The sequence below is a fragment of the Pyrus communis genome, chromosome 15 (assembly GCF_041283825.1).
Source record: "Pyrus communis isolate YQ-2024b chromosome 15, ASM4128382v1, whole genome shotgun sequence".
NCBI classification, from domain to species: Eukaryota; Viridiplantae; Streptophyta; class Magnoliopsida; order Rosales; family Rosaceae; genus Pyrus; species Pyrus communis.
Window position 1 is genome coordinate 13,615,806 of NC_142579.1, and position 27,864 is coordinate 13,643,669.

The 27,864-nt window shown below is 37.2% G+C and overlaps 1 pseudogene across 1 annotated transcript; it reads left to right on the plus strand.

Annotated features, from left to right (window-relative positions):
- Positions 1-620: 620 nt before the first annotated feature.
- LOC137716163 (carbamoyl phosphate synthase small chain, chloroplastic-like) lies at positions 621-5,865 on the plus strand (annotated as a pseudogene). Its single transcript, XR_015956257.1, has 10 exons — positions 621-891; positions 1,659-1,791; positions 3,674-3,762; positions 3,841-3,901; positions 3,989-4,056; positions 4,180-4,307; positions 4,388-4,497; positions 4,605-4,952; positions 5,201-5,366; positions 5,648-5,865. The product of XR_015956257.1 is annotated as a carbamoyl phosphate synthase small chain, chloroplastic-like (transcript).
- The last annotated feature ends 21,999 nt before the right edge of the window (positions 5,866-27,864 follow it).

The window sequence follows — 27,864 nt, forward strand, 5'->3', positions numbered from 1 at the left end:
GCACTTTTGGTGGCTCCCCAGAGGATTTTCTCGGCTTATCTGACAGATTATCACCAGTGTAGGACCACCTTTGGGTGTGTTTATTTAGTGTTGTTTCTCCCTAACTGCACTAGGTCTTCCGTGCTCTGAACTTTGTTTCTCACACTTACGCTTGCACATGTATGTTATTTACTTTGTGTATAGGTTTGTTTTTATTCGTACTTTTATTATTATTTCTTAGTTTCCGCACTGTGCACATGATTACGTCACTTTCATAGTGACGGCCAGCATGCCCTAATCTCGGTTAGGGTGTGTCATGAACCATATCATTGGTGGTCCAACCTCCCTCTATAGATAATATTGTTTGTTAAAAGAAAAAAAAAATTGTAAGACAGACCCATTTCATTCCGAATCCATTAAAGCTAAAACCCAAATATTGAAGTTTTCAAATCTGTCCTCTTGCGAAACACACCTTTGAAAGTTTGATGGATCAATTTGTGACAAAAAAAAAAAAAGTTTCAGGGAGTAAATTTGGACAAACAAAGAAGTTATTAGGCAAATTTGAATATTTGAGAAATCCCCCGAAAAAAGCAGTGCGTTCATGAGCATTCGTCCTGCTTTTCGCCGCCTGGACATATAACCTCGTACAATCTTCTGGCTCTCTGAAACTTCTTATTTCTGGCCCAATTTTTCCGACTCCTCCGTCGAAACAATAACTTCTCTCTGAAACGCCGCCGCCGCAGCAGTAGCAGAGAGAAAGAGAGAGAAGAGAAGAGTTTCTAATGGCCACAACCGCTGTCAACTTAGCTCTAATAAACCCGTCGACTTTGTCTGTTCCAAAGTCTCCAAATCCTTGAAATCTTAGGGTTTTCACTCTCAGATGCTCCTCCGCCACATCAAACTCTGTCCCAGGTACTGCTGCCTCTCTTTCATTGCCCTCATTGATTGAATTGTTGTATCTCATTGTACCAGTTTTCCTAAAGTGTGAATTAGTATTTATTTATTTTCCTTAATCATGTTTAATTTACTGACAGTAATTATATTGAAAGACAAGCAGAAATGGTGGATTTATTTGTTTAAACAATCCACAGGTTAGTTATTTAGATATGAAATTACTCTTCTTTTGTTCAGCCTACATGTTTTAGATGAGTAGACAATTAATTAAAACCTAAAAATTTAGGCATTATATGTATTGGACACAAATATCTAAACCCTTTTTCTCCAATTGGTAATTATAATTTTAAACATTTATATAGAAATTTCAAGTTTATTAGCGTCCCGCGTGGTAGAAAAAATCTGAAACTTTGACACGAACTATCTGATAGACTCCCGAACATCCTCCAATTGGAATCACTCCAAAATTCATCTGTTTGATCACCTTTTTCTCAAGAGGAAGCCACATGTCTACATTAAAAATATAAATCAAAGTATCAAAATCTCACCAAACTAATAACCAAAACATACTAAGAATAGGATAAAACATATAATATGAAATTGCCTCATCACTATGCTTTCTAATTCCTTACTAATACAGGTTTTTTCATGCGGCAATGCTTTTCATCTATAAGACTGAACCGTCCCCTCCCCAAAGTTATACCATAAGTGTTCCACAACAGAATCTGTGCATGCTAGTCACTTAGTTTTTGATCTCGTCATTTGGTTTTACTTCTATGATTTAGGTTTGGCAGAAACACCATGGAAGACTTCGGATGCTAGACTTGTGCTTGAAGATGGTTCAATCTGGAGGGCTAAGTCATTCGGTGCTTCAGGAACTCAAGTTGGTGAAGTTGTTTTCAATACATCCTTGATCGGGTGAGATGACTTATAAATGGTGCATTTCCCAGCAATTTATCTTAAAATGTCAATTGGTTACTTTTCTTTTCTCTTCGTGGTTTTTAGCTGCTACACAACCTTTTAGCTTCCAAAACAAGGGTCCTCTTATTCAACTTGAGCATTAAATTCACTTACCAACCGTTTGCTAGCCTCTCCGAAAGCTATCATATTCTCAAGTTATTTCAGAAATTGCCCACTTGTTATGGTATCCTTTCCTTTTCCTGATTTGGTTCATTCATTACTAAAACAAAAGGTATGGAATTTGAGTCATTATCCTCACGGTGCTTATGTAAATATTTGCTAGAGTTTTCTGCGTCTCAAAGATTGTAGGGTTTGGCATGAGGGCCTAATTTGAATCTGAGTGTGGGACCAAGTTTGAGGGATTTCTGGGTATCGTAGTAAAGAAAAAAAATATTTTTGTTCCCTAGGTTTTAGGAATATGGAGAGGTTGGTTCACACGTCATGGCATTTTTTTATTTCACAGAATAGTTGATTCTTCATGTCATCATACCTGGATGTCATTACCTTGGTTCTTACTCCTGCTTGGTGAACTACATGCACCTACTAAGAAATGATCCTGTAACTCACCCACCACCCTTGTTATTAAGGGAAAGGAGGGTTTTGTTATGCCTGAAAACCATAGTTGCTTGTTCTTATCCAAATTAAGTACATCCACATACACTTTACACAGTTGTGAATGTTCTTCTAGGTTTGCGATGTATATGCTTCTATGCATGCTGTCTATTAGTCGGATGACTACGTGAGTCAGTCAGATAATGTTTGAGCTATTATGAATCTGAGTACAATCTGGCCAATGATATGAAATGTTGTATGCATCTTATGTCTCTCTCCCATCTGAATCTAAAGATAATAATTGTATTTTTTTTGTTACATTGGAGGGAGTCAAGCCCTTGCCGTCTTAATTCTAACCCATGTAGCCTCCCTCATCACTTGAGGTAACCCCAAGGGTATAAAAATAAGGGAAATTTTATTTGGACCCAACTTTTCTATCTCTACACCCAACTAATATTTTCTCTTCTCTGAACTTCCAAAATTTCCCTTAAATAATAAACATTGAAGTTTTCTTTGTGTCTCTAAACCCAAACCCTACGATCACCACTGCAGGCCTCTATTATTTCTGACGAACCGAACTCAAACGCCAGCAACGCTAAAATCGACAAATCAAGAGTGGAGAACAAGTGGTGTAGGAGTCCTAGTGTGAATCTTAAAGCAAACTTAAGTTGCAAAAGCCCGTTTTTTATTTCAATCGACATAAGGACCTTGGGTTATGAAATCCCCTCCACATCATATGCATAAGCCCTTTTTCTTCACATATTGATTTACGGAAAGGAAATTAATACTATTATTCTCATGAAAAGTGGGAATGCCAAGGAAAGAGATCCTCTCCAGTTCCACACCGACTTTTTTTCTTTTCCGAGTAGTTTTTTTATTTTGAGAAATCTTTTCCAAGTAGTGAGATCCAAGGGAGAGAAAACAAGAGCATCAATGGTCGCAATGCTTGTATTGGGTTCACTGGAGAAAATGAAGGTGTAGTGGTGGTGGTGATGTGGGTGTCAATATAAAACCTTTAATATTTATTTTCTCATTCTTATTTATTTAAGGGCAAATTTGAAAGTTTAGTCAAGAAAATTTGTTAGTTGGGTGTAGAGATAAAAAGGTTGGGTCCAAATAAAATTTCTCTAAAAATAATCAGACTTTGGGTGACGAAAATCAGTGCTTGCATGAATGGAAGTGGTCACCACATCTTTGGTTGGATATCAAAGTCTATAGAGTTGATAAGTTCGGCATGATCATACATGAATTGAAGTCTGATATATGGCCATTCTATATTTTTATGCAGGTATCAAGAAATTCTTACAGACCCTAGTTATGCTGGTCAGTTTGTGCTGATGACGAACCCACATATAGGAAATACCGGTGTAAATTTTGGTAGGTGGATTTTTTTTCATGTTAAAAATTACGTTGACTTGGCTTCGTTGAATTCTCATATTGATGGGTTCCTATCAGCTGACGAAGAATCAAAGCAATGCTTCCTTGGTGGTCTAGTGATCAGAAGTTTAAGTATCAGGTACGCTTCCTTTGTAATTTTGCTGAATGAGCTGTGCTCAGTTATTTCAATCAATTGGTTTTGTTAATTGTTTTGGATGTTTTGCAGTACTTCAAATTGGAGATGTGCAGAAACTCTTGGTGATTATTTAGCGGAGAGGAATATCATGGGAGTTTGTAAGTTCAACCATGAGATTAAATTTGAAGGCTCTGAGATTTTGAATCATGTTAATTTGTGTAATATGCTTTTTCTGTGTAACTTCTAACTTTTGCTTTCGATGCTGACTGATTATACAACAGATGATGTTGACACGCGTGCTATCACCCACAGATTAAGGCAAGATGGAAGCCTTATTGGTGTTTTGAGCACAGAAGAGTCAAAAGAAGAGAGGAACTTTTGGAAATGTCTCATTCATGGGATATTGTTGGTAAGAATCTCATGCAGTTAGTTAAAGAAGTTTGTAAGTACTGCACATGTAAAAGTCCATGCTTGAATATAATTTTGTAGGGGTTGATTTGATAACTGGTGTCACATGCAAGGCCCCTTATGAATGGGTTGATAAAACAAATTCAGAGTGGGAATTTAACTACAAAGAAAGAGATGGAGAGGCTTTTCATGTAAGTTAACATTAAGTTCTGTTTGAATTTTGAATTACTACGGTATTGTTTTGCCGTTGGCATGAGGTAGTTCAGTCATATTAATTCTTTTTCTACGGGTATTGAAGGTTATTGCATATGATTTTGGAATCAAACATAACATACTTAGGCGCTTGGCTTCCCACGGCTGTAAAATTACTGTTGTGCCATCAACATACTCTGCATCAGAGACCCTTACGAGGAAACCAGATGGGGTTATTTTTAGCAATGGCCCTGGAGACCCATCTGCAGTTCCTTATGCTGTTGAAACAGTCAAGGAGATACTTGGAAAGGTTCCTGTTTTTGGAATTTGCATGGGTCATCAATTGCTTGGCCAGGCATTAGGTGGTAAAACTTTTAAAATGAAGTTTGGTCACCATGGAGGAAATCATCCAGTCCGCAACCTTGGTACTGGACATGTTGAGATAAGCGCTCAGGTAACTAAAACATATAAGTCTGTTTTAAAAATAATGCAGCAATGCTTGAAACTATGCCATATGAAATAAATTTTGAAGCACTAAACTGGCATAAACTGGCATCCTAAAGTAAGCATGCCGACGGGATAGGGCTTTAACATGTTGTGCTAGATTCTGCACCCCTGACCCTCTTCTGCTCTGTTTCTAGGCAAGTTAAGGTAAAGCACATCTATGAATTAAACTTTTATCTCTACATTTTCTTGTGCCAGAATCACAATTATGCAGTCGACCCTGCATCACTTCCGGAAGGTGTAGAAGTAACTCATGTCAATCTTAATGATGGAAGCTGTGCTGGTCTTGTCTATCCTGCAATAAACATCATGTCTCTTCAGTACCACCCTGAAGCATCCCCTGGACCACGTGATTCAGATTATGGTAAATGTTTCTAATGACTGATAAATAAATTTCTATTTTACAATTAACAACTATGGAAGGTACTTGCGGTTCTTTCTTTCAAAACCTTTCTAGAAATATGCACTTTTCCTAGCTAATGCTGAATTTAATAACTAGCTGCAAGGGGAAGTTAGAGTTCATAGCATGTCAATTTTTTCCCTGCGGCTTTTTACGGGCTAATTTTCTAAGCCTACATACCTTATTTCATTTCTTTATGACAATGGTATATACTTACTGTATGACTTTAAGAAACCAATACTGAGGAAAGGAAACTTTGAACTGCAGCTTTACGGAATTTGTAGAGCTGATGAAGAGAGTAAAAGTAAATGCATGAAGGCTAAGCACCCGATTTATTGATGGAAGGCATGCTCAAGGTGGCGAGGTTTAAAAGACAATCCACCTGCTGCTCGTCTCTATTTGATTAACAGGTGTTGCTTCAAGTGCAGAAGACTATTGAGGAGTATTCTTCCCCTTTTTCTTCCGTCGTGTTTTTGTTCATAATTCTGAACTTGTAGAAGATTATGTTGCTTAGACATCCGGTGCAATTTGTAAAACAGAACTCATGTCATAGAGTCGATAATTTTGGTTGGGGTTATGTTGTTTCTTTTCTGCCTTATTGGCGTTGAATACAATGGTTATTCTATGACAGCAACCTAATTTGCAACCATACAAAAATGGTCATGATAGTTGGCACCCAAATTTGGGTGTCTGGTTTAGAAAATCAGATGGACCACGCGCATATGGGTAGTATTAGTACCATAGTTGACATGTATGGTTGAGCAAACAGAGAAGGGGAAAAATCGAAAAGAATTAGGGCTCGTTTGGTAACTATTTCATTTTTAGTTATATGTAGAAGGAAAATATATGGGAGAATGAAGGAAAGAAGGAGAAGAACGAACGAAAGAGAGATGGAGGAGGGCGTTGAGAAGGGACATGAACCTCTTTATTTGGAAGAAAGTTCTAACGTTGTTACTCAAAAGGATTATTGCTCTATATTATTGTGAGTTCGTAGGCTAATACTCATACATTTTTAGTTTAGAAACCAAAGCTGGAATTTGACCAAAATCTAAATATTAATACTCCAAGTATCTTCAAACATAAGGCACCATATTCATAAAATTGCAAGGGTTTTTTGTCATGACAAAAGAAATTGGAACTGATTTCTTCACTCTTTTTCTCCCTTGTGCAAATTATTTATTTTTCATGTGTGGATTAGAATTTTTCGAATGGAATTAAATAAAATAAAGATCAAACAACATAAATAAATACACATGTGTAGAACGAAAAATAAAATTATGAAATAAATTTTCGTACAATTAGGGGGTTGGTTTGCATTGTATGAAATTTGAAGTGCGTTGGTGTGAGATGAAGCAGGAGATTAGCAGCACTGCACAACACCTGTTGCTAATAGGGGTGGGTTCAATTTCATTCGGTTCGGTTTTTTGCCAAAATTGAAACTGAACCGAAACTTCAGTAATTTCGATTTGATTTTCTTTCGGTTTTTTTGGTTCGATTTTTTCGGCTTGGTTTTGTTTGGTTCGGTTTTAGTATTGTTTGGTTTTTTATTTTATTTTATAAAATTTGATCTTTTTTAATATGGAATTTAGAAAAGAGGCTTACATTGGTAGACTAATAATAAGAAAATGGGGAAAGTGGGAAGGTAGTTGTACATTCTATCAACAATCTCAATTACAAAGAAAAATGATCATCGTATCCATTCAAAAAGCAAACACATAGAGAAGCTCTAGCAAGTTCCAAAGCCTTCTAAAATTTTCCTCTATAACCAATGGAATATCCTCCGTAATTGAACCAAGTATGCTCCTTGAAAAAGCCCTAGGCTTAGTTTCAAACTTGGCAACAAAGTTTCACAAAAGAAACATCATGGGCATACATTCATAAAGTGCAAAAGACATTCGGTTTGGTTCGGTTCAATTCGGTTTCCAAACCTCCAAACCCGAAACCAAACCAATAAACTTCAGTTCAGTTCGGTTTTTCATTTTTTGGTTTGGTTTTCTTTTTTTCGATTTTCAATTTCGGTTCGGTATTCAATCCCTTTTTTTTGGGTTTCGGTTTTTTGAACCTACCCCTAGTTGCTAATTTATAAATGTCATTGACAAACCTACGGGACGGTAAGCCGATGTGGCAAAGCAAGACGACTAAGATTAAATCATAAAGGTAATGCTAGGGACACTAAATTTGTAGACAAAACATAGAGGTACACGACATGAGGTTGCCAACAAGCAGATGCGGATGCAAGCTCTGTTAGGTGGACATGACAAGACAAGCTCCGCTAGGCAAGTATGACATCACAAGTTATGTTCAGCGAACAAGACAAGCGAGCGATTCAAGCGAACAATTCAAGCAAGCAATTCTAGCAAACATGCAAACAAGCAACCCAAGTGAACAAGCGAGCTAAACAAGCAGATTTCGGCAAATAGACAAACAAATTATGACAATAAACAAACGAGATTTCTATATCCCAATTGCAACAACAAATCAATCCAATTTTTCACCATGTACACAATGTCACTCGAGTGGTCACAACTCCAAGCACTCAAGCAATTGTTGTGGGGGCAACACTCCATATACGCACTCAACAAAAGCAACCCTTCTAAAAAACAATTTGTATTGGTTCAATAATAAGCAAGTAGAAACCCAACAATTTTTTTTTCCTTCTTCTGGTGGGGGTATTCTCCAAGATCATGCAACACATGGAATGGAGCAATCATGGTGCCATGTCAAATTTCAGAAGGGGATTTGTAAAACAATAGTGGCTGGGTTGTAGGTGATGGGACAGTGTGGGTTGTAAAAGCAACGAGCAAGGTAGGTTCGGGGTTTTATCAACAACACAGGGTTAGATCAGTGAGAGTTTCTAAGTTTCAGTTGAGTCTGGGCAGATGTGGGAGACAAGGTGATGCTTGTGAGGTGGCGAGGTGATTCTGCCAAGCATGAGATCGTGGTGGTCTCATGTGGTACGAGCAAATTTGAAGAAGCAACAAGGCATGAGTTTAGGGCAGACGAGCCTGGTAAGTGTGACGACGATGCAAGTCGAGTTGGGTTACAGGTTGTTAGATACCAATTCCTTACTAGTTCAACCTTAACCTTAACCTTGATGCAAGGAAGCTATTGTGGATAAATGGGAAGAAGAAGATAAAAGTTGTTTTTGTAAAATATTTTCCATTACTTTCAAATCTAACCGGAGAGAGAGAAAGAGATGGAGAGTTGGTTTAATACTACTACCAACATTCCATATGTGTGAGTGCCACATGACATAAAAGGATAAAACACTAAAACAAACTTCTCACAAAGGAAAATTACATATTAACCCCAATTCCTTACGTTTTGACCCCAACACTTAATTATTTGTGATTGAGGCAATCATAATACTGCAGTACATAACAATGCATCCCCTTTGAAAATTAACCTTGTCCTCAAGGTTCAAACAAGAAAATCTTGAAATCGAGACTTGAAAGTATCAAAATCTTCCCAAGATGCCTCTATAGCTTCTTGTCCACTCTATTGCACCAAAAGTTACACACCAGCTATATTTCCTTTTTTTATACATCCTCCTAGAAAGTATTGTTATAGGAGTTTGATCAGCCAACCCATCTTGTGCTACTTGTGCCAGCACCAAACTTGGAACCACATAATCTCCCAGGTTTTTTTTTTTTTTTTTTTTTTTTTTTTTTTTAAGACAGCTAACATGGCACACATGATGTATTTTTGTTCCCTCTAGCAACTTAAGTTTGTAAGCCATAATCCCAATTCTCTCAAGAACTTCATAAGGTCCATAGAACCTAGGTTGCAATTTGTTATAACCATAGGATGCAAGAGATTGAAGCTGATAGAGAACCAACTTCAAATATAGAATATCTCCCACTTCAAAGTATCTCTCATTCCTTTTTCGGCCAACTTGAATCTTCATCTTGTTTTGAGCTAATTCTAAATTTCTTTTGAGGATAGTTAACATCCCATCTCTCTCCAACAAGATATGTTCCACTATGGCAATATTAGTGAATTCCATTTAATATTGCACTACGTGAGGAGGTGAATGTCTATAGACTAACTCAAAAGGAGTAAATCTTGCAGAGGTATGATAGGAGGTGTTGAAGCACCACTCAACCTAAGGTAACCATTGCAGCCAGTTCTTAGGTTGCCCTCCTACAAAGCACCTTAGATAGGTTTTAAACATTTATTCATGACTTCACTTTGACCATCACTCTAGGGATGATACCTAGAGCTCATGCATAATTTGGAACCTTGTAGTTTAAACAACCCTTTTCCAGAAGGCACTAAGAATATTGAATCTCTATAACTCACAATTGAATTTGGCATGCCATGTAACTGGAAGACATTATATTAATGAAGGCTTGAGCAGCAGTGGTTGTAGTGCAAAGGTGAAAGAGTGCAATAAAATGAACATTCTTAGGCAATATGTCCACCACTAACAATCTTGCATATGCAACTAGGAAGTCCCAATATGAAATCCATGCTACTATCAAACCATATTTTATGAGGAATAGGTAAAGGTTGCAAAAGTCCAAGTGGAGCAATGGTTTCCACTTTGTTTTGTTAACATACCCCACACTCTACCACAAATTTCCTTATGTCTATCTTCATTCCATGCTAGTATAATCCTTTTTTAATTTTGTGGTAGGTTTTAACCACACCTTGATGCCCACCTCCAGGAATAGCATGATACTTCTATAATCTTTTGCTTCCACTCATTGATAGGAGCATATTTATGCGACTTAAATGGCTTGTTCTCGTACATTTACGTTATGTTTCTTTAGTTATTTTAGTACTTTAAGCTATTTTCGTGTGTTTGTAGGTCCAAAGGGCTAAAGGAGCAAAAAGATGCATTTTGGAGACTTTTGGAGCACTTTTGGGCTAAGGACGGATAGCTTATGCTTGAAGCCAAAGTGTTGGACGAAATTGAAGACCTAATTGGAGCCAAAGTGTTGGAACCTTGTTCTCTTTAGTTTTAGGACATTTAAACCTTTCCTAATCCCAATCATGCCATGCATAACACACATCCATTCTAACACATTGTCATTGCACATGCATTTCCTTCATTAGTTAACCCACATGCACTTATCACTTATCATCACCACATATCATATCACTTAATCACTTATCACTTATCATCACCACTTAACCACTTATCATATCATAACCACATATCATATCACTTATCACTTATCACTTCACCTACAACATCCACCTACTTCACCTACAACATCCACCTACTTCACCTACAACATCCACTTCACCTACAACATCCACCTACTTCACCTACAACATCCATCTACTTCACCTACAAATGACATAGCCATATGTTCCCTCCACTACTCCTATAAATACCCTTGCATTCATTCATTCATGACATCTCATTTCATACACAACACATTACAAACACATTCTCCCTTCCCTAGCCAATCATCTCATTTTTCATACACAACACACCACAAACACTTCCATCTTCTCCCTAGCCGTGAGTCTCTCCATTTTCTGCACCATTCCCTTCCCTTTCTCCTCCATTTCTTCCATTTCCATAATCCCCCAATCCATTCAACACACCAACAACATCCCTTAGTCCTTGTGCTACAACGAAGACGAAGAGAAGAGTGCCTAAACGTTCATACAATTCAAGTTTGAGTTGTTGGAATGTTTACGCGTTTCTTTGATTTCAATGTTTAAATTCAATTCTCTTTGTTTTGTAATATGAGGAATGGAAGAGAAGAGTGCCTAAACGTTCATACAATTCAAGTTTGAGTTGTTGGAATGTTTAGGTGTTTCTTTGATTTCAAAGTTATGAGGAACTAAACCCTTTTTGGCTAGGGGTGATTTCAATACCATGATTATTTATGTGATATGAATTGATGAATTCCGGTTATGAACTCTTGATTCGTGAATGCAATTGGCTTAACTATTTGATGATTAACTTATTTGTGTTTGTTGATTGAGGGTCGACACTTAATTAGCATGCATGAATATGTGGCTAAAGTTTAAGAAGGTTTCACATAATCGTTACTAACTTATACTTGAAAGTAGTGAAGGTCGCTTGTCACGATCGCGTTAAGTTTAATTCTTAGCATGAGTAACATGATGTCATAGTTGCAAATGCTTTGTCAATGCTTATGGTTTTCATTATTCTTAATGATCTTCGATTGTATCTCTATTATGATGACATGTAGGGAACTTTTGAGAATGTTTTGGGTTGTCGAATGATGCCATCCAATCCAATAATATAAGGAAAATCTGAGGGTTAACTAGTGATGTCACCGTTAATTTGGGGCATTGTCGTTCATAATTCAATGAAGGAATAACTGGAAATTGATTCATATGCATAAATATCATGTGTAGAGAAAGAACCCTTAGCTAGCTTCCCATCCATTCATTTCCGTCAAATCCATATTTACAATTTGTTTTGTTTCCAAGTATTCATTTTAGTTTAAATTCGTCCAAATCCAATTCCCCCCTATTTCGTTGAAGTCTTAGTCTTAATCTTTCTTATTTTTAGTTTTGCTTTCTTCGAGCATTAAATAGTGTTTTATATTGTGTTTTTATGTTTTTAAGTCAATTTAGAAGGTTTTAGCAAGCCCTCCTAATCCCCGGTCTAGAACGATCCCTCACTTATCCATTCTACTACAATTGTCAAACGAGGGTTTAATTTGAGTGTGCGTATAAATTTCGCATCAAATTTTTGGCGCCGTTGCCGGGGATTAGCAACTTTGCTAATCCCTTGGTTCTTTTCTTTTTTTTTGGTTTAGTTGTTTTCGTTTTAGTTTCTAACTTAGTGTTGTTTTCTTTGTTTGTTGTTACTTTTGATATTTGATTTAGTTCTCTTTCTTTGATTTTAGGTACTAGAGAAGTAAGATATGGATTTTGCTAGCATTCAAGCTCAATTGGCAAATCTTACTTCTAAATTGTCGCCGTATGCCGAAAGGACCACAATGCAGAGTGTCCCTACATTTGGTGCTTCATATAGGCAAGGATTTCAAGCCAATCAATGTCCACAAAGAGATTGGAGGGATCATTCAAACTCTATATGGTGGGAAGATCAACAAGTTCAACGTGAAGCATATTGGCAACCATATGAGGAGTTCTATTCAAGACCTATGCAGCCACCACAACTTCATATGCAATATGCTCAATTAAATTCAAGTTCGCCAATAGATTATATTCAAATTCTTAATGAAATAAATTCTTTGGCGCAGGGGTCACAAAATCAAGCCAAGGAGGCTCAACAAGAAGCATATTGGCAACCATATGAGGAGTTCAATACAACACCTATGCAGCCACCACAACCTCCCCCACAACAATTCCAATCAAGTTCAAGTATGTCCATGGATAATGATAAAAATTTTCAATTACTAACCTCTTTGACGCAGGACGAACAAAATCAAGACAAGAAGTTGGGTAAATTGGACGAGCAATTTGGGCAGATTATGGAGTTCATGAAACAAATTCAAGAGCAAAGTGAACTTTCCAACTCAACTATTGAAAACTCGAAGGAAGATTTTGAAATCCATAATGCTATCACTTTGGGAAGTGCTATGGAGGTTGGAGCTGACCTAAAAATGTCCAAACATAGCCTAGAAGTGGATGAAGAGCTGCTAATTGAGGAGGAGGAAGAAGACATGCACACGGTAAGGGTAGAACAACCCTTGCCGCAGCCCCCTAAGCCCTCTAAACCACCCACCACCAGTAAGGACGTCCCAATTCCATGTTATTCTGATGTTATTCCACCCAATGTCCCTTTTCCTAGCAGGTTTTTGATTCCCAACCAAGAAGAGAGTAAAAAGGACATCGTGGAAGCCTTCCCAAAGGTGCAAAATGCTATTCAAATTCTTGGTGCAACACAACAAGTTTTAGATGGTGTTGAATTCTTCAAAGGACTTTGTACACCAAGAAGAATGATTCAAGAGAAGGTAGTGGCTGGAGAAGATGTAGAAGGCATCAAAGAGGACAAATTTGAAACCACAATTCCCAAGGAAGTTGGATTTTATGACACGGGACAAGTCATAACTTTCGAAGGGGTGTTTATTCTGGAGTTCATTTTGGAGCACACAGGTAAGCCGCCTCCCCGAATTTCAATTTTCTTTTATACTAACATGTGGTTAATGATTCAGGCACCCAATCTGGAATTTAAACTATTACCGGATCATTTCAAGTATCACCGCCCATTCAAAGATAAATTCCATGCCGTTTGATTTTATTTATGTAAAAAAAAAAAAAAAAAAAAAAAAAAAAAAAAGATACTAAACATGGAGAAAAGTGGAGCTTCACAAAAGGCGTTTACTTGAAGCCCCACTACGAGGCTTTGAAGAGGAAGGCATCGGAGCGGAAGGCATCGAAGAGGAAGGCATCGGAGCGGAAGGCATCGGAGCGGAAGGCATCGAAGCAGAAGGCATCGGAGCGGAAGGCATCAGAGTTAGAGCATTCCAGGCCTCAATACTTGGCCAAGCGCTGGATGAGCCAGGAAAAAGGTGCCTCTGGAGGAAAGACGAAAACCTTTGACGGTCATTGTGAATCCGACCTTCAGACTCTTGCAGCTCATCAAGCTTCCTCTTCATGCCCGACGAATAGTTATTTGCAAGCACATGCAAACTTCTATTCTCATACTTAAGCTGCTGGATCTCCTGCTTGAGACTTTCCACCTCTGCCATCAATGATTCCACCTGACGGGAGCGGGCAAGCAGGCGTTGGCCCATGTTGGACACAGAACTCGCACACTGAACACTAAGTGCGAGGGACTCTTGAACGGCCAACTCATCGGACCGTCCTGACAGCAGCCTACTATCTTTTGGAGTGAGGAGGTTCCTAGCTACTATTGTAGCTGTTGTGGCGTCCTGCATCACGGAGTCTTCACTTGTGAGAGGACCGTTATAAGATAAGAAAGAAGGGCGCCATACGTTACCTTGACGCGGCGCGGCCGTATCACTGCTGAGACTCAATTCTAAGCTAAGGTTCGATGGGTTTGCCATTTTTCAAAAGTGTTCAAAGAGATGGGGTGGATGGAGTTAATTCTCAAAGGGCCGGAGTCGATTTTCAAGAATGGGAAATCTTCAGAGTGTGTTTGTTGTGGTGATCGATAGCTCAATAAAAAAAAAACCAAGGCGACGCGTCCACCAATTCAAAAAGCCGGAATTTCCGGCGTAATTTAGGCGACGTTTTCTCGGCTTTTCAGAAGGCGCGTTCAACTTTGTCAAAAGATTTCTTCTTTTCAGACAACACGTGGAGGCCATCATCACAACTACACATCTTTAGCCGACAAGCGCAAAGTTCGGCGACGCTTTCTCTGCTTTTCAGAAGACGCGTGCAGCTTTGTCAAAAAGGAGCCGCATCTGCACTACCACGTGTCGCTCAGAAATCGAAGGGGCGTCGTTCAGAAATCGAAGGGGCGCCTGCCCAGAAATCGAAGAGGCGTATTCAAAGATCGAAGAGGCGCCACTATTTCAAAAAGCCGAAATTGCGGGATCAAAACGTTTGTCGACAAGGGTAAAAAGTACCACCACTTGATATTATCTCTATATATGTCGACCTTCGTCTTTTATGGCAGGGCAAACCTGAAGAAAATGCCCAACTCTCCCTCACCTCTGAGGGTGCACTCCCAGCAAAGCCTTTCGAAATACTAAATTCTTTCTTCTTCCCCAAAGATGATACCAGATGCCTGGAGTACATATGACCCAGGAGGAAACGGCGGATTGAAGCATGTGCTGATTCATTCACCGCTTCTTCAAAGCAAAGGTATCTCATATCATCAAGGTCAAAAGCAAAAATATCTCATATCATGCTCTTTCCCTGTCTTTTTCTTTGTTCTTGTTCTTACTTGTATGGCAAAGTAAAAGAAGCAATCAGCCGGCACTTGGAGTCAGTCTACCGATCTGGAGCCAACTGCCTGGAATCTATTCCTGATTGCTTACCTAGCGTTGCTCTCGAGTAGTCATCTTCAACGGTTGATACACTTCCAGAGAAGGGACCACTCCTGCAAAGATTGAACAAAGAAACAGATAGCAGGAGGAAGCTCAGACCTTCGGGGGAGACACTAAAGGGAATCCTGCTGCCCAGTTCAAGAGTAGCACAAAGGAAAATCAATGATGGGCGGAAACCAGTTCAAGAGTAAGCCTGTGGAATCACCAAGATCATGCCTCAATACAATCACCAAGGAGAAGAGGGAATTTACACTCCATAACCAGATTTGCGTCCCTAAACTCTTCTCTTTGTTAATTACATTCTGCCATGTTTAGTATGTTTAGTTGCTTTTTGTGTGTTTACTTATGTTTTGTGTGAACCATATGCTTAAAACATTGAGGACAATGTTTGATTTAAGTATGGGGGGGTAACTAAGTATATTTAATGCAAATTCGTGGGATTTTATCACCCATAACTTCAAATGTTGTTCCTTGCTGTTTTAAGGTGTTTTTAAGTTGTTTTAGAGTGTTTTAGTGTGTTTTGTTTTATAATTCGAAAATCCCATAAAAATTTGAAAAATTGTTTTGAAAAACCCAAAAAGAGTTGTTTTAAGAGTCGTTTTTGTGTGTTTGTGTCTTAGGGTACCTTCCAACACAATGATAAGGATTTGGTTTATAATTGCATGACGGTTAGAAAGAGTTATAAACATAGAGAAAAGTTTGATTTACTCTTGGTATATGCTTGGTTATGGTTATAATGTATGACTTCACATGCAATCATAAAAGAAAAAAATTTGTTTTTGTAACATGCTTGAAGGAAGGAACTCAAACAAACGCTACAACCCTGAGAGACTTGAGCCTATAACGTTCTTTGGAGAGTATAATCTGTGATTTCTTGTTTTCTAAAGTCGTTGCATGATCTCATTATTCTTTGCTTGGTTACTACTTAGAAGGCGTTTCATCATATAGTTCCAAATGCTAGAACTCATGCCCATTTCATTCAAAGCATGTTATTGATTTGCATAACACATATTCAAGAAGAAGTTGTGTAGTGACCACCACCATAGCCAAATAGCCTTACTTCCCATACTTCGTATATGTTGTACGTTTTAACCCCGTTGAGCCTCGTTTTGCCTTTATTCCTTGTTTACCCACATCACCCCTTACCTAGCTTAGAGTAGGACTTTCCTATACCCTTGTTCTTAAAGTTTAGTGAGCATGACTTAAATGAATTCCTTTTGAGTTACATTATGCAAGAAAATGAGTGTGGGGGAGTAAAAGTTTGTTCTTACGTTTATATGTATGTTTTGAGATTCAAAAGAAAAAAAAGAAAAGAAAAAAAAAAAAAAAAAAAAAAAAAAAAAAAAAGGGAGTGAAAATAAGTAAGAATGAACTCACGAGCGTTGATGGTTGAAGAAAGGGTCCAAAAAGTTGAATATGGCCCTAAGTTTTGTGTGATTTTCCCTTGGGTGTTCAAAGTTGACTTCTGCGTTCTTAAGGGAATTCTAAGTGCCTAATTCAATACTTTGCTCACTATTGCTTTAAGAATGTTTGTTTATCCTTCACCTTTCATTGTTAGCCAATACCCTAGCCCCGTTACTACCCTTTGACTTCTATATTGAGTGTTATGTATTTCAATTGTGGAGTTTGAACTTGGTATGAGCTTATGGTGTCACTGGTTCTCGCGTCTAAGTAGTAGCATTCCATTCATGAGATCATATCTAAACATGCTTATTAACTCCAGAAAATGCTTTCCTTATTATAACATATGTGAGTGTTCGTCTACATGTTTACATCAATCTTCTCACATATACCTAGTGTAGGGTGTGTAGTCAGAAAATCTGTGTGAAAAACGAGAGTACATCTAGTAAGAAATTGAGGGAATTCTCTAAAGGCATGTTACTACATTTGAAATGTGTTTTAATTGCTTAATTGTGAACTAGTATGTGGTGACTATGATTAAGAATGTACTTAAGTGTAAAGATGGCTCAAATCTGTGAGAATAATGATTTTTAACTTGTCATGTGCATTGGAAGTCCCTGATACGATTGTTGGAAGGTGTAGGTTGTGTTTTGTTCTTTTTGTTTTGTTTTTCTGTTTTGCTGGAGGACTAGCAAAAGCTAAGTGTGGGGGTATTTGATAGGAGCATATTTATGCGACTTAAATGGCTTGTTCTCGTACATTTACGTTATGTTTCTTTAGTTATTTTAGTACTTTAAGCTATTTTCGTGTGTTTGTAGGTCCAAAGGGCTAAAGGAGCAAAAAGATGCATTTTGGAGACTTTTGGAGCACTTTTGGGCTAAGGACGGATAGCTTATGCTTGAAGCCAAAGTGTTGGACGAAATTGAAGACCTAATTGGAGCCAAAGTGTTGGAACCTTGTTCTCTTTAGTTTTAGGACATTTAAACCTTTCCTAATCCCAATCATGCCATGCATAACACACATCCATTCTAACACATTGTCATTGCACATGCATTTCCTTCATTAGTTAACCCACATGCACTTATCACTTATCATCACCACATATCATATCACTTAATCACTTATCACTTATCATCACCACTTAACCACTTATCATATCATAACCACATATCATATCACTTATCACTTATCACTTAACATAACATCCACCTACTTCACCTACAACATCCACTTCACCTACAACATCCACCTACTTCACCTACAACATCCATCTACTTCACCTACAAATGACATAGCCATATGTTCCCTCCACTACTCCTATAAATACCCTTGCATTCATTCATTCATGACATCTCATTTCATACACAACACATTACAAACACATTCTCCCTTCCCTAGCCAATCATCTCATTTTTCATACACAACACACCACAAACACTTCCATCTTCTCCCTAGCCGTGAGTCTCTCCATTTTCTGCACCATTCCCTTCCCTTTCTCCTCCATTTCTTCCATTTCCATAATCCCCCAATCCATTCAACACACCAACAACATCCCTTAGTCCTTGTGCTACAACGAAGACGAAGAGAAGAGTGCCTAAACGTTCATACAATTCAAGTTTGAGTTGTTGGAATGTTTACGCGTTTCTTTGATTTCAATGTTTAAATTCAATTCTCTTTGTTTTGTAATATGAGGAATGGAAGAGAAGAGTGCCTAAACGTTCATACAATTCAAGTTTGAGTTGTTGGAATGTTTAGGTGTTTCTTTGATTTCAAAGTTATGAGGAACTAAACCCTTTTTGGCTAGGGGTGATTTCAATACCATGATTATTTATGTGATATGAATTGATGAATTCCGGTTATGAACTCTTGATTCGTGAATGCAATTGGCTTAACTATTTGATGATTAACTTATTTGTGTTTGTTGATTGAGGGTCGACACTTAATTAGCATGCATGAATATGTGGCTAAAGTTTAAGAAGGTTTCACATAATCGTTACTAACTTATACTTGAAAGTAGTGAAGGTCGCTTGTCACGATCGCGTTAAGTTTAATTCTTAGCATGAGTAACATGATGTCATAGTTGCAAATGCTTTGTCAATGCTTATGGTTTTCATTATTCTTAATGATCTTCGATTGTATCTCTATTATGATGACATGTAGGGAACTTTTGAGAATGTTTTGGGTTGTCGAATGATGCCATCCAATCCAATAATATAAGGAAAATCTGAGGGTTAACTAGTGATGTCACCGTTAATTTGGGGCATTGTCGTTCATAATTCAATGAAGGAATAACTGGAAATTGATTCATATGCATAAATATCATGTGTAGAGAAAGAACCCTTAGCTAGCTTCCCATCCATTCATTTCCGTCAAATCCATATTTACAATTTGTTTTGTTTCCAAGTATTCATTTTAGTTTAAATTCGTCCAAATCCAATTCCCCCCTATTTCGTTGAAGTCTTAGTCTTAATCTTTCTTATTTTTAGTTTTGCTTTCTTCGAGCATTAAATAGTGTTTTATATTGTGTTTTTATGTTTTTAAGTCAATTTAGAAGGTTTTAGCAAGCCCTCCTAATCCCCGGTCTAGAACGATCCCTCACTTATCCATTCTACTACAATTGTCAAACGAGGGTTTAATTTGAGTGTGCGTATAAATTTCGCATCACTCATATATAGGACTTAGGAAAATCCTCCTTTTATAACACAGGAAACCATTGTCAACTGCATACTTGGCAAGTGTAGAAGACCCTTCACCTTGCTTGGAATTATAAATCACCTTTTTGATTTTAACTAAGATTCACTTATCTGTTTCAATGTGCCTTCTCCAATCCATCCAAAGTATAGGTAAGAGATAGCTACACACTCTATAGAAAAACCAAGTAATGTTAGGAGAAGTAATTGATGTATCACTTTGTACTCTAGAAAAAGCATTAGCCGTTATATTCTCACTGCCACTTTTGTACTGAATCTCATAATCAAAACCCAAAAGTTTGACAACTCACTTTTGTTGGAAATGAGTGTTTTCTCTCTAGCCCAGCAAATACTTAAGATTATTGTGATCAGTCTTGATTATAAAGTATCTTCACTGTAAGTAATTCTGTTATTTCTTCACAGCATGGACAATGGCCATTAATTCCGTCTCATAGGTTGAAAGAGTTTGGTTTTTGGGGCCCAAAGCTTGGCTAGTAAAGGCAATGGGCCTCTCGTTTTGCTACAACATTGCTCCAATACCCTTATCTGAAGCACCACATTTTAATACAAAGGGTTGATTGAAATCAGGAAGTGCTAACACTCGAGGACATGCCATGATTCTTGTAAGCTTCTCAAATGCCTCCACTGCTTCTAAGCTCTAAAGGAAGCCATCCTTCTTAGTCAAATTATATAGAGGTTGACAAATCTTCCCATATCCTAGAACAATTTTTTTTATATAATATCTAGTAAGTCTAAGGAAACATCTTAGTTCCTTCACAGTCTTGAGCAAAAGCTAATCTTGAATAACTTGTAGCGTTGAGGGATTTGCAGAGACTCCTTATTTTGAGACAATATGACCTAAATACTCCACCTTACTCCAACCAAAGGACCATTTAGATTTCTTCAAGAATAACTGATTATGTTGCAGAATCTCAAACACTTTATATAAGTGCCCCAAATGTTCATCCCAAGGTTTGCTGTAAATGAGAATATCATAAAAAAATACCAGCACAAACTTCCTTAAGGCTTGAAGAGGCCATTCATCAAGTTTTAGAAAGTGACATGAGCATTAGTAAGCCCAAAGGGCATGACTAAAAACTCATAGTGCCCTTCATGGGTTCTGAAAGTTGTTTTCTCCACATCTTCTTGTTGCATAAGTATTTGATGGTACCCAGATCTAAGATCCAACTTGGAAAAATAACAAGCCCAAAAAAATTTATTTAACAAGTCATCTATTAATAGGATAAGATAGTTGTCCTTCATAGTGGGTGCATTCAATTCCCCCTAATCAATGCACATCCTCCATGTACCTTTTTTCTTCTTTACTAATAGAACAGGGAAAGAGAAAAGAGCTATGACTTGGTCTGATGAATCTAGCCTTTAACAGCTCCTAGATAGCATTCTCTATCTCAGATTTCTAAAAGGGACCATAGTGGTAGGGCTTTAGGAACTAGAGAGATGTGATGATCATGTTTTTGGTGAGGTGGCAACTCAGAAAGGATCACAAAAATTTCCTCAAAGTCCCCTAGTAGTTGTTGCAGCTCTTGTAGTTATTGTGAGTTAAGTTCACAAGATTTGGATTGACTAACAGAAGCCATTAGAAACCCAAAACTATGTCACAAGCACCCAAAGGGAAGGCAGAGAAATCCACCAAATTATCATAGCCCCCAAGAGTGAGAGAAGTGGACTTGCACTAGCCTAAACGCCTCACCTTGCCTCCATTAGCTATCATAACCTCAAAAGACTTAGTGGATTGAGCATGGTGTCCCTACTGTTTCAACAACTCAAAATCAATGAAGTTATCTGTACTTCTTGAATCCAAGATTATCTTCACATATTGACCGTTGACTATATGCTCTGCTTTCATTGTTTAAACTGATTGCTTAGCATTAGTGCCAAAAATTCACACTTATTGAGCTCTATATGGTGAAATTCAGGTTGTAGTTCACTGAATTCATCATCCTCAGTTGGTTCCTCAGTCACTGCATCCAACATTAATAGTTGTTTCAAACAACATTTATGGCCACTAGGCCATTTACCATTACAGAACCAACATTCACCTTTTTCCTTATTCCTTTGGATTTCTTTTGGAGATAGTTTCTCAATAGCTAAGTTACTAGGACAAGGGACATTATATGAGGGTGGAGCAGCAACTATAAGTTGAGGTTTATTAATTATTGAAGCCTTATATTAAGGGAACTTGAGCTCAGTATGCTTAAACTCTAATTGTACAGAAATAGAAATAGCATCATGAACAATTGCAAGTTTCAAGAGCTTAACATCATACTTCCATTCCCTTTTCAATCCTCTTAGGAAACAATTTTTAAGCAATATGAGACCAGTATCACTAGTCTTATTAGCCAACTGACTAAATTTAGCAATATAATCCTTTAAAGTACCTGTTTGGCACAGTTTGAACAAGGATTTATCACTATATCCTTAAACTCAGAAGGTCCAAAATCCTTGTAAAGAGCATCAGTAAATTCCTCCTAGCTCAGAGTAGATCGTAACCAATCAATCTACTCAAACCATTGCAAGACATATCCATCAAAGTGAAAAAAAAGTTGTGAGCTCACCTTGAGAGTTTAGTGTTTGATAGAATTAGAAAAATTGTTCTACCTTATAGATTCAAGCCAGTGGATCTTTGTCGTAAGTGAAGAAAGGAAAATCAATGAACTAAGACCATAGCGGTCGTGGAATATGCCTACCACTATCATAGATCTGATTGCGAGGCTACTTGATTCGCTCAATCTCCTGAGGATCTGGTTATCAGAAACGTTAGAAGCAAAAGGACCTTCCCCATTGCCCCGAAAATGCAGTCCTCGACGAAATTGTCCAAAATACAGCTGAAGTTTGGCTTCGAGAATTGTAGAAATAACTTCATCAACTAGAGAAGGAAGAGCAGCAATGGAAGCTTTTAGAAAAGCTACTCGAGCATCTATAGTGGTGACGCACATGTTTAGTATGGCGGGGCATGCATGAAAAGGCAACCAGGATTGGAGGGTGATATCAATGTTAGATACTAATTCCTTACTGGTTCCACCTTAACCTTGATGCAAGGAAGCTATGAAGGATGAACGAGAGGAATTGTTTTGTAAAATATTTTTCTATTACTTTCAAATTTAACCATTACAAAAGGGAAAGATGGTTTAATACTACCACCAACATATGTAAGTGCTACATGGCATAAAAGGACAAAACACTAAAACAAACTTCTCACAATAAAAGGAAAATTACACGTTAACCCCAATTCCTTACATTTTGACCCCAAAACTCAATTACTTGTGATTAAGGCACTCACAATACTACAGTACCTAATACAGGTGATGTAACAACCCATCCCAAATTTTACGATTTTATAAATTTTAAAAGATTGAATTGACAAAAATACCCCTAAAGGCGAGAATGTTAACTTTCGTTGATCGTTGTGTAACGAAATGTTGACTTTCATTGACTGTTGTATAGCGAGACATATTGTGACGACCCGTCCCTAATTTTTCATTTAATTTCCTTCCTGAGTGTGTAAAATGACGTTTATGCCCTTATTGGCAAAGTGAAACCTGACGTGGACGTAGTTATTCGGCTTTTAATTTATTTTCCTCATTATCGTAATTAAATAGTATTCGTTGTTACGAATACGTGAGAGCGAGTTAAACCGAATCGGATTTGTAACGAAGAAATTACGCTTAGTTAAAGTGTGTTAACAACAGGTAGAATTGTATACGTGCGTGTTAATTAATTAGTGTTAGAAATACTATTTTTGATAAGGAGATAGATTTTTTTGTACCTTGAATTATGCAAAATCTAATATTTTTCTCTCTTTAAAAATAAGTTCTGTGACTTACCATACCCACCAATCAGTTTTTCTCCTCATTTCCCTCACCCAATCAGACACTCTTTTCTCTATTTTTGGGTCAGGGTATGTCACATATGACCCATTCTTTTAGCGCACTCTTACATTTATTCACTTTTAAGTTTGAATTTACTCACATTTTTCACATCACTACACTTTATGGCTACGTCACCCTCTTGGTGTCGGCTAACACAACTTGATTCGCAGTCTAGGTGGACATTCTAGGTTGGGGTGTGTTAGGTGAGGTCATATCTGGTGTAGCGGTGATGAATCCATCACAATGGCAAACTAATGATGATGGGAGGAGGGGGTGAGTCCAGTTGTAGCAGTACGTTCGATATAGCCTTGTCAAACGATAACAACGACAATTTTTCTGTAATAGAAAAACCTTAACCTAGAAACAAAAAACCAATACCCAGCAAACACTTAGACAAACAAACTGATAGATAGACAAATTACCCATCAATAGCACATTAACCCCGAAGGATCGAACTTGCTCTGATACCAAGTTGAATATTTGAGTACACGAACAAACCGAATATAAACTATGAATAAAACTTTATAATTTGAAACAAATGAGAACTCATGTACTTCCTCTATTTATACCATCCATTTCTAGTATATTTGTGATATTTTTGAGTTAAACTGATTACGTTTTACCCTCTCTTTTTTTGTATTAGTGTGTAGCTAATCGTATTTTAGAATCTCTTTGAGGGCAAAAGCGGCAAATTGGTGTTGAAAGTGAATAATTGAAAATGGGTACTAATGCTGAGAGAGAATTAAAACTAAGGAATTGAAGATTGGTGTTGAATTTAAGGTCCAAATAATCTTTAAAGACGGCTCTTTAGAATACCAAGAGCAGCAAAAAATGTGTAAAATAAAAGCTCAATTGATGGGATCTTTTGACAATTTGCTATAGCTTCTTTTACCATATAAACACTAGAAATTTATAGCATTTTGCCAAGCCCCCTCTTAGGGGCGTCTAGAGCTCTCTTCCCTTTCTTTCTTTGGCCTTTCTTTCAGAAGAAAAATCTTATTTCTCCTCTCCATCTCCTACCATCAAAGAAACATGCAACCGTGATATGCTTGAACTACTTCCACATCAGAATTGCTTCAAGCGTTTCTTTTATGAAATTGATTCCATTCATGTCATGTATTATAGTTATATTTTAGGAATTCATGATATGTAATTAAATTCATAGCTGTGGTTTATATGTAGCCTTCCAAAACTATTCTTTTTTTATACTAAGTCAAAGAGTTCAAGTTTCCAAAATGTTTTCTTGTTTTATTCATTGTGCTTAAATATTAATTTATATGCTTTTCTTGATGCTTGAACACCGTTAAGGTTGTTATTAGTTATTTAATCAAGGTTATAGTACACGTCATGCTTAACCTTTGTTGGACATGTGAATGAATGAAGAAACTGCTATGCATACTTCTGACATGTGATTTCTTTGGTTCTTTGAAGTTTTCTTTTTTCTTAATGGATTCTTAGCTGGTAATCTAAGTTGAACATCACAATTAGGTTGCAAGTTAAGCATACTTGATCACAACCAAACATCATATGGATGATCATAAATAAGTAAAGCAAAACCTAGTTGTAGATGGGAGAGGTAAATATGTTTTTACTTAATATACGTGGAATTAGCTTGTAATGGTGAAATCAATATTGCTAGTCCTATTCTCATCGTTTTCCGAATCAATCTATTATTCATCTTTACCTTTTCTTGCATTTCTCAGTTATTTTAATTTTTCAAATAAAAAACCAAATTCAACTTGTTATTTTCATTGTTTAGTTAAAGTTCACATGAACCATCACCAGCCCCACGGCCACCACCACAGTTACTGTCACCATCATTGCCACCATTTTTGTTGCCACCATCTATGACTACAACCACCAACATTACACCACTGCCACCATCACCGCAATCATCATTGCTACTGCCAACAACGCGCAATCGCCACCATTACAACTGCCACCACGGCTACCTCTACACCCTAATCACCACACCCTCACCATTGTTGCTGTCATCACCACCACTACCCTTTGACATTATTGCCGTTGCCACCGCCCCCAGTAATATGTTTATTTTCATCATTACATACAATTATATCACTTTTACATTGAAATTTACCAAAACTTTTTTACATTGCTTTTCCTACTCACAACATTTTTAAAAATACAGCTTATCGAATGCTCAATTGTTTTACTCGCTGATTATTTTTAAGCATAGCATAGCATTTTAAAAAGAAAACATAACAATCCCAAATTGACCCTTAGTCTAGTTCAATTTGCTGAAAGCTAGTGAAGGCAAACAAATGCGCACTATCTCAATTCTACACTAACTCAAAAAATTGAAAATCCAAATATTAGTGAAAAAGAAAACCTAGACCTAGCAATCCTCATTCCCTACCACCATGCTCGAGTCATCCACCAACCCTACTTATGGCCTTCTTCCTCTCACTAAAGCATTCAAAGTAGGGCATTATTGCCATTGATGAGTTGTTCAATCTCTCATATTCACTCAATTAGTGATATAAAATTCTAAACTCACCACACGACATGAATAAGAAAACTGAAAAATAAATATAGGAGGCAGCAAGAGAGAGAAAAAACAGTTAAAGAACCCCCAATTTAAATTTCAAATTAAAAAACTCAGGAAATGAATGAGAAGTCGATGGCGAGGCTTGTAGGGATCACAGCTGATTGTTGGAAATGATGGCGGAGGTTGTGGGTTTCTTATAACTAGGAAAACGAACTCTAGTTGCAGATGAGAGAGTTGAATACATTTTTATTATTATTTTTAATTATTTTTTTTAATTTTAAATATATGTGGAATTGGCTTGTTATGGTGAAATAAATATTCCTAGTCCCATTCTCATCATTTCTAAATCAATCTATTATCCATCTTTATTTTTCTTGCATTTCCTAGTTATTTTAGTTTTCAAATCAAATACCAAATTCAACTTGTTAATTTCATTGTTAAATTATAGTTCACATAAAGCTAGTGATTTGTAAAGGTTTAATCAGCCTATGTGGTTCGATGCCCTTACTTGTGTCATTATGCTATCCTTATATTTGCACTTGAAATGATATAATAACAAAAGAGAACACTACAAAATTCACTGAGACGGCTACATAACCATAAGACTACATTGTGACTACCTTATTATGTTATGAGTTACAAAGCTTCTATTTATAGAAAAAAAACTAAAACAAACCCTAATACTGATGGGCAAGAAAACCTAATGCTAGGCCCACAAGAAAACTAATATAATAATAATAAACTAATTTTCCCAACAAAAAGGCTATCATCCAAGTCACCTATTTTTTCTCGTGGTCGAAATGATTCCTCACTTGGAAATAATAAAATTTAAAAAACATATGAAAATTAAATTCAAGAAAAAAAAAATAACTACATTCTTTAGGTGTGAGGTGATTTAAAAAAAAAAGTTTTTGTAGACACACCCAACTACATATTGAAAAAGGATCATCGCCAGATCCTTTTCCTAGGGATCCGGGTGATCTTGTAATCATGTCCGTTCATCGTATATCGTGTGGTCAGTTTTCGTTAGGTACTATTTATATTTAATTTTAAATTTTAAATTTTAAATGATTTCGGACCACACGATGTATGATGAATGAACATGATTACAAGATTTCCCGGATCCCCAGGAAAAGGATCCGGCGAGGATCCTTTTCCCTACACATAGCCGGATCCTTTTCCCTACACATATAAGGATGCATTTGTTGCACCTGAATATCTCATACTGGACTAGCTTCAGTGACTAAACTAGATTGGCTTGACATGGACTAAATAGTATAAGAATAATAGAGCATTTTATGCAGTGTCAGACTAAGCCACAAACTAAATTATTTTTGGGATCTAAATATTTTTTGTCATTTTTTAATTCACTATCTCTCCCCACTCTCTACTTTTTCTTTTCTTTTCTCTTCATTTCCTTTCCTTCCTTTTCTTCGCATCGTCCAAAATTGCTCTTTCCTCACCGCTAACAAAAGCTCCCATCTCACAACCAAGCAAACGTAACAAATCAAACAATCAACAGTTGTAGGTGAACTCGTTGTTGGTAGCAAGAAGCTTCTAAAGGCACTTAAACGAATGTGTGATTTGGTTTCTGAGAGACAACACCAATGGCGCAATTTGGCTTCTAGAGGCACTGGAAAGCTCAGTGCTTTCTTTCTATCCCATTTTTCTCTAGAACCTTTTGCTTTCATTGCTTATTGTTGTGCATTTTGGTTTCAAATGCACAACGATTTTGTAATTTTTTTGCTTTTTTGTTTCAAATTTTGGGGGTTTTTAGGTTTTTTTTTGGATATTTTTATGTTTGAGGCACTGGAACGACTGCATGATCTAGTTTTGAAAATAGTTGTGAGAACTGGGAAGCAAGGAAGAAGAAGTAGATGGGAGGGGCGAAGCGGGGGAAGGGTGAAGTGGAGCAGAGATGGTCTTAGCTGTCTGCTTGATTACGAGGGTTCACACTAAGACCGTCTAGTGAGGTGTTTAGTTGAGGTGAGTCCCTCTTAGTCTCATAAGCTAGTCCAAGCGGGTAACAAACACAGAATTACACTAACTCTT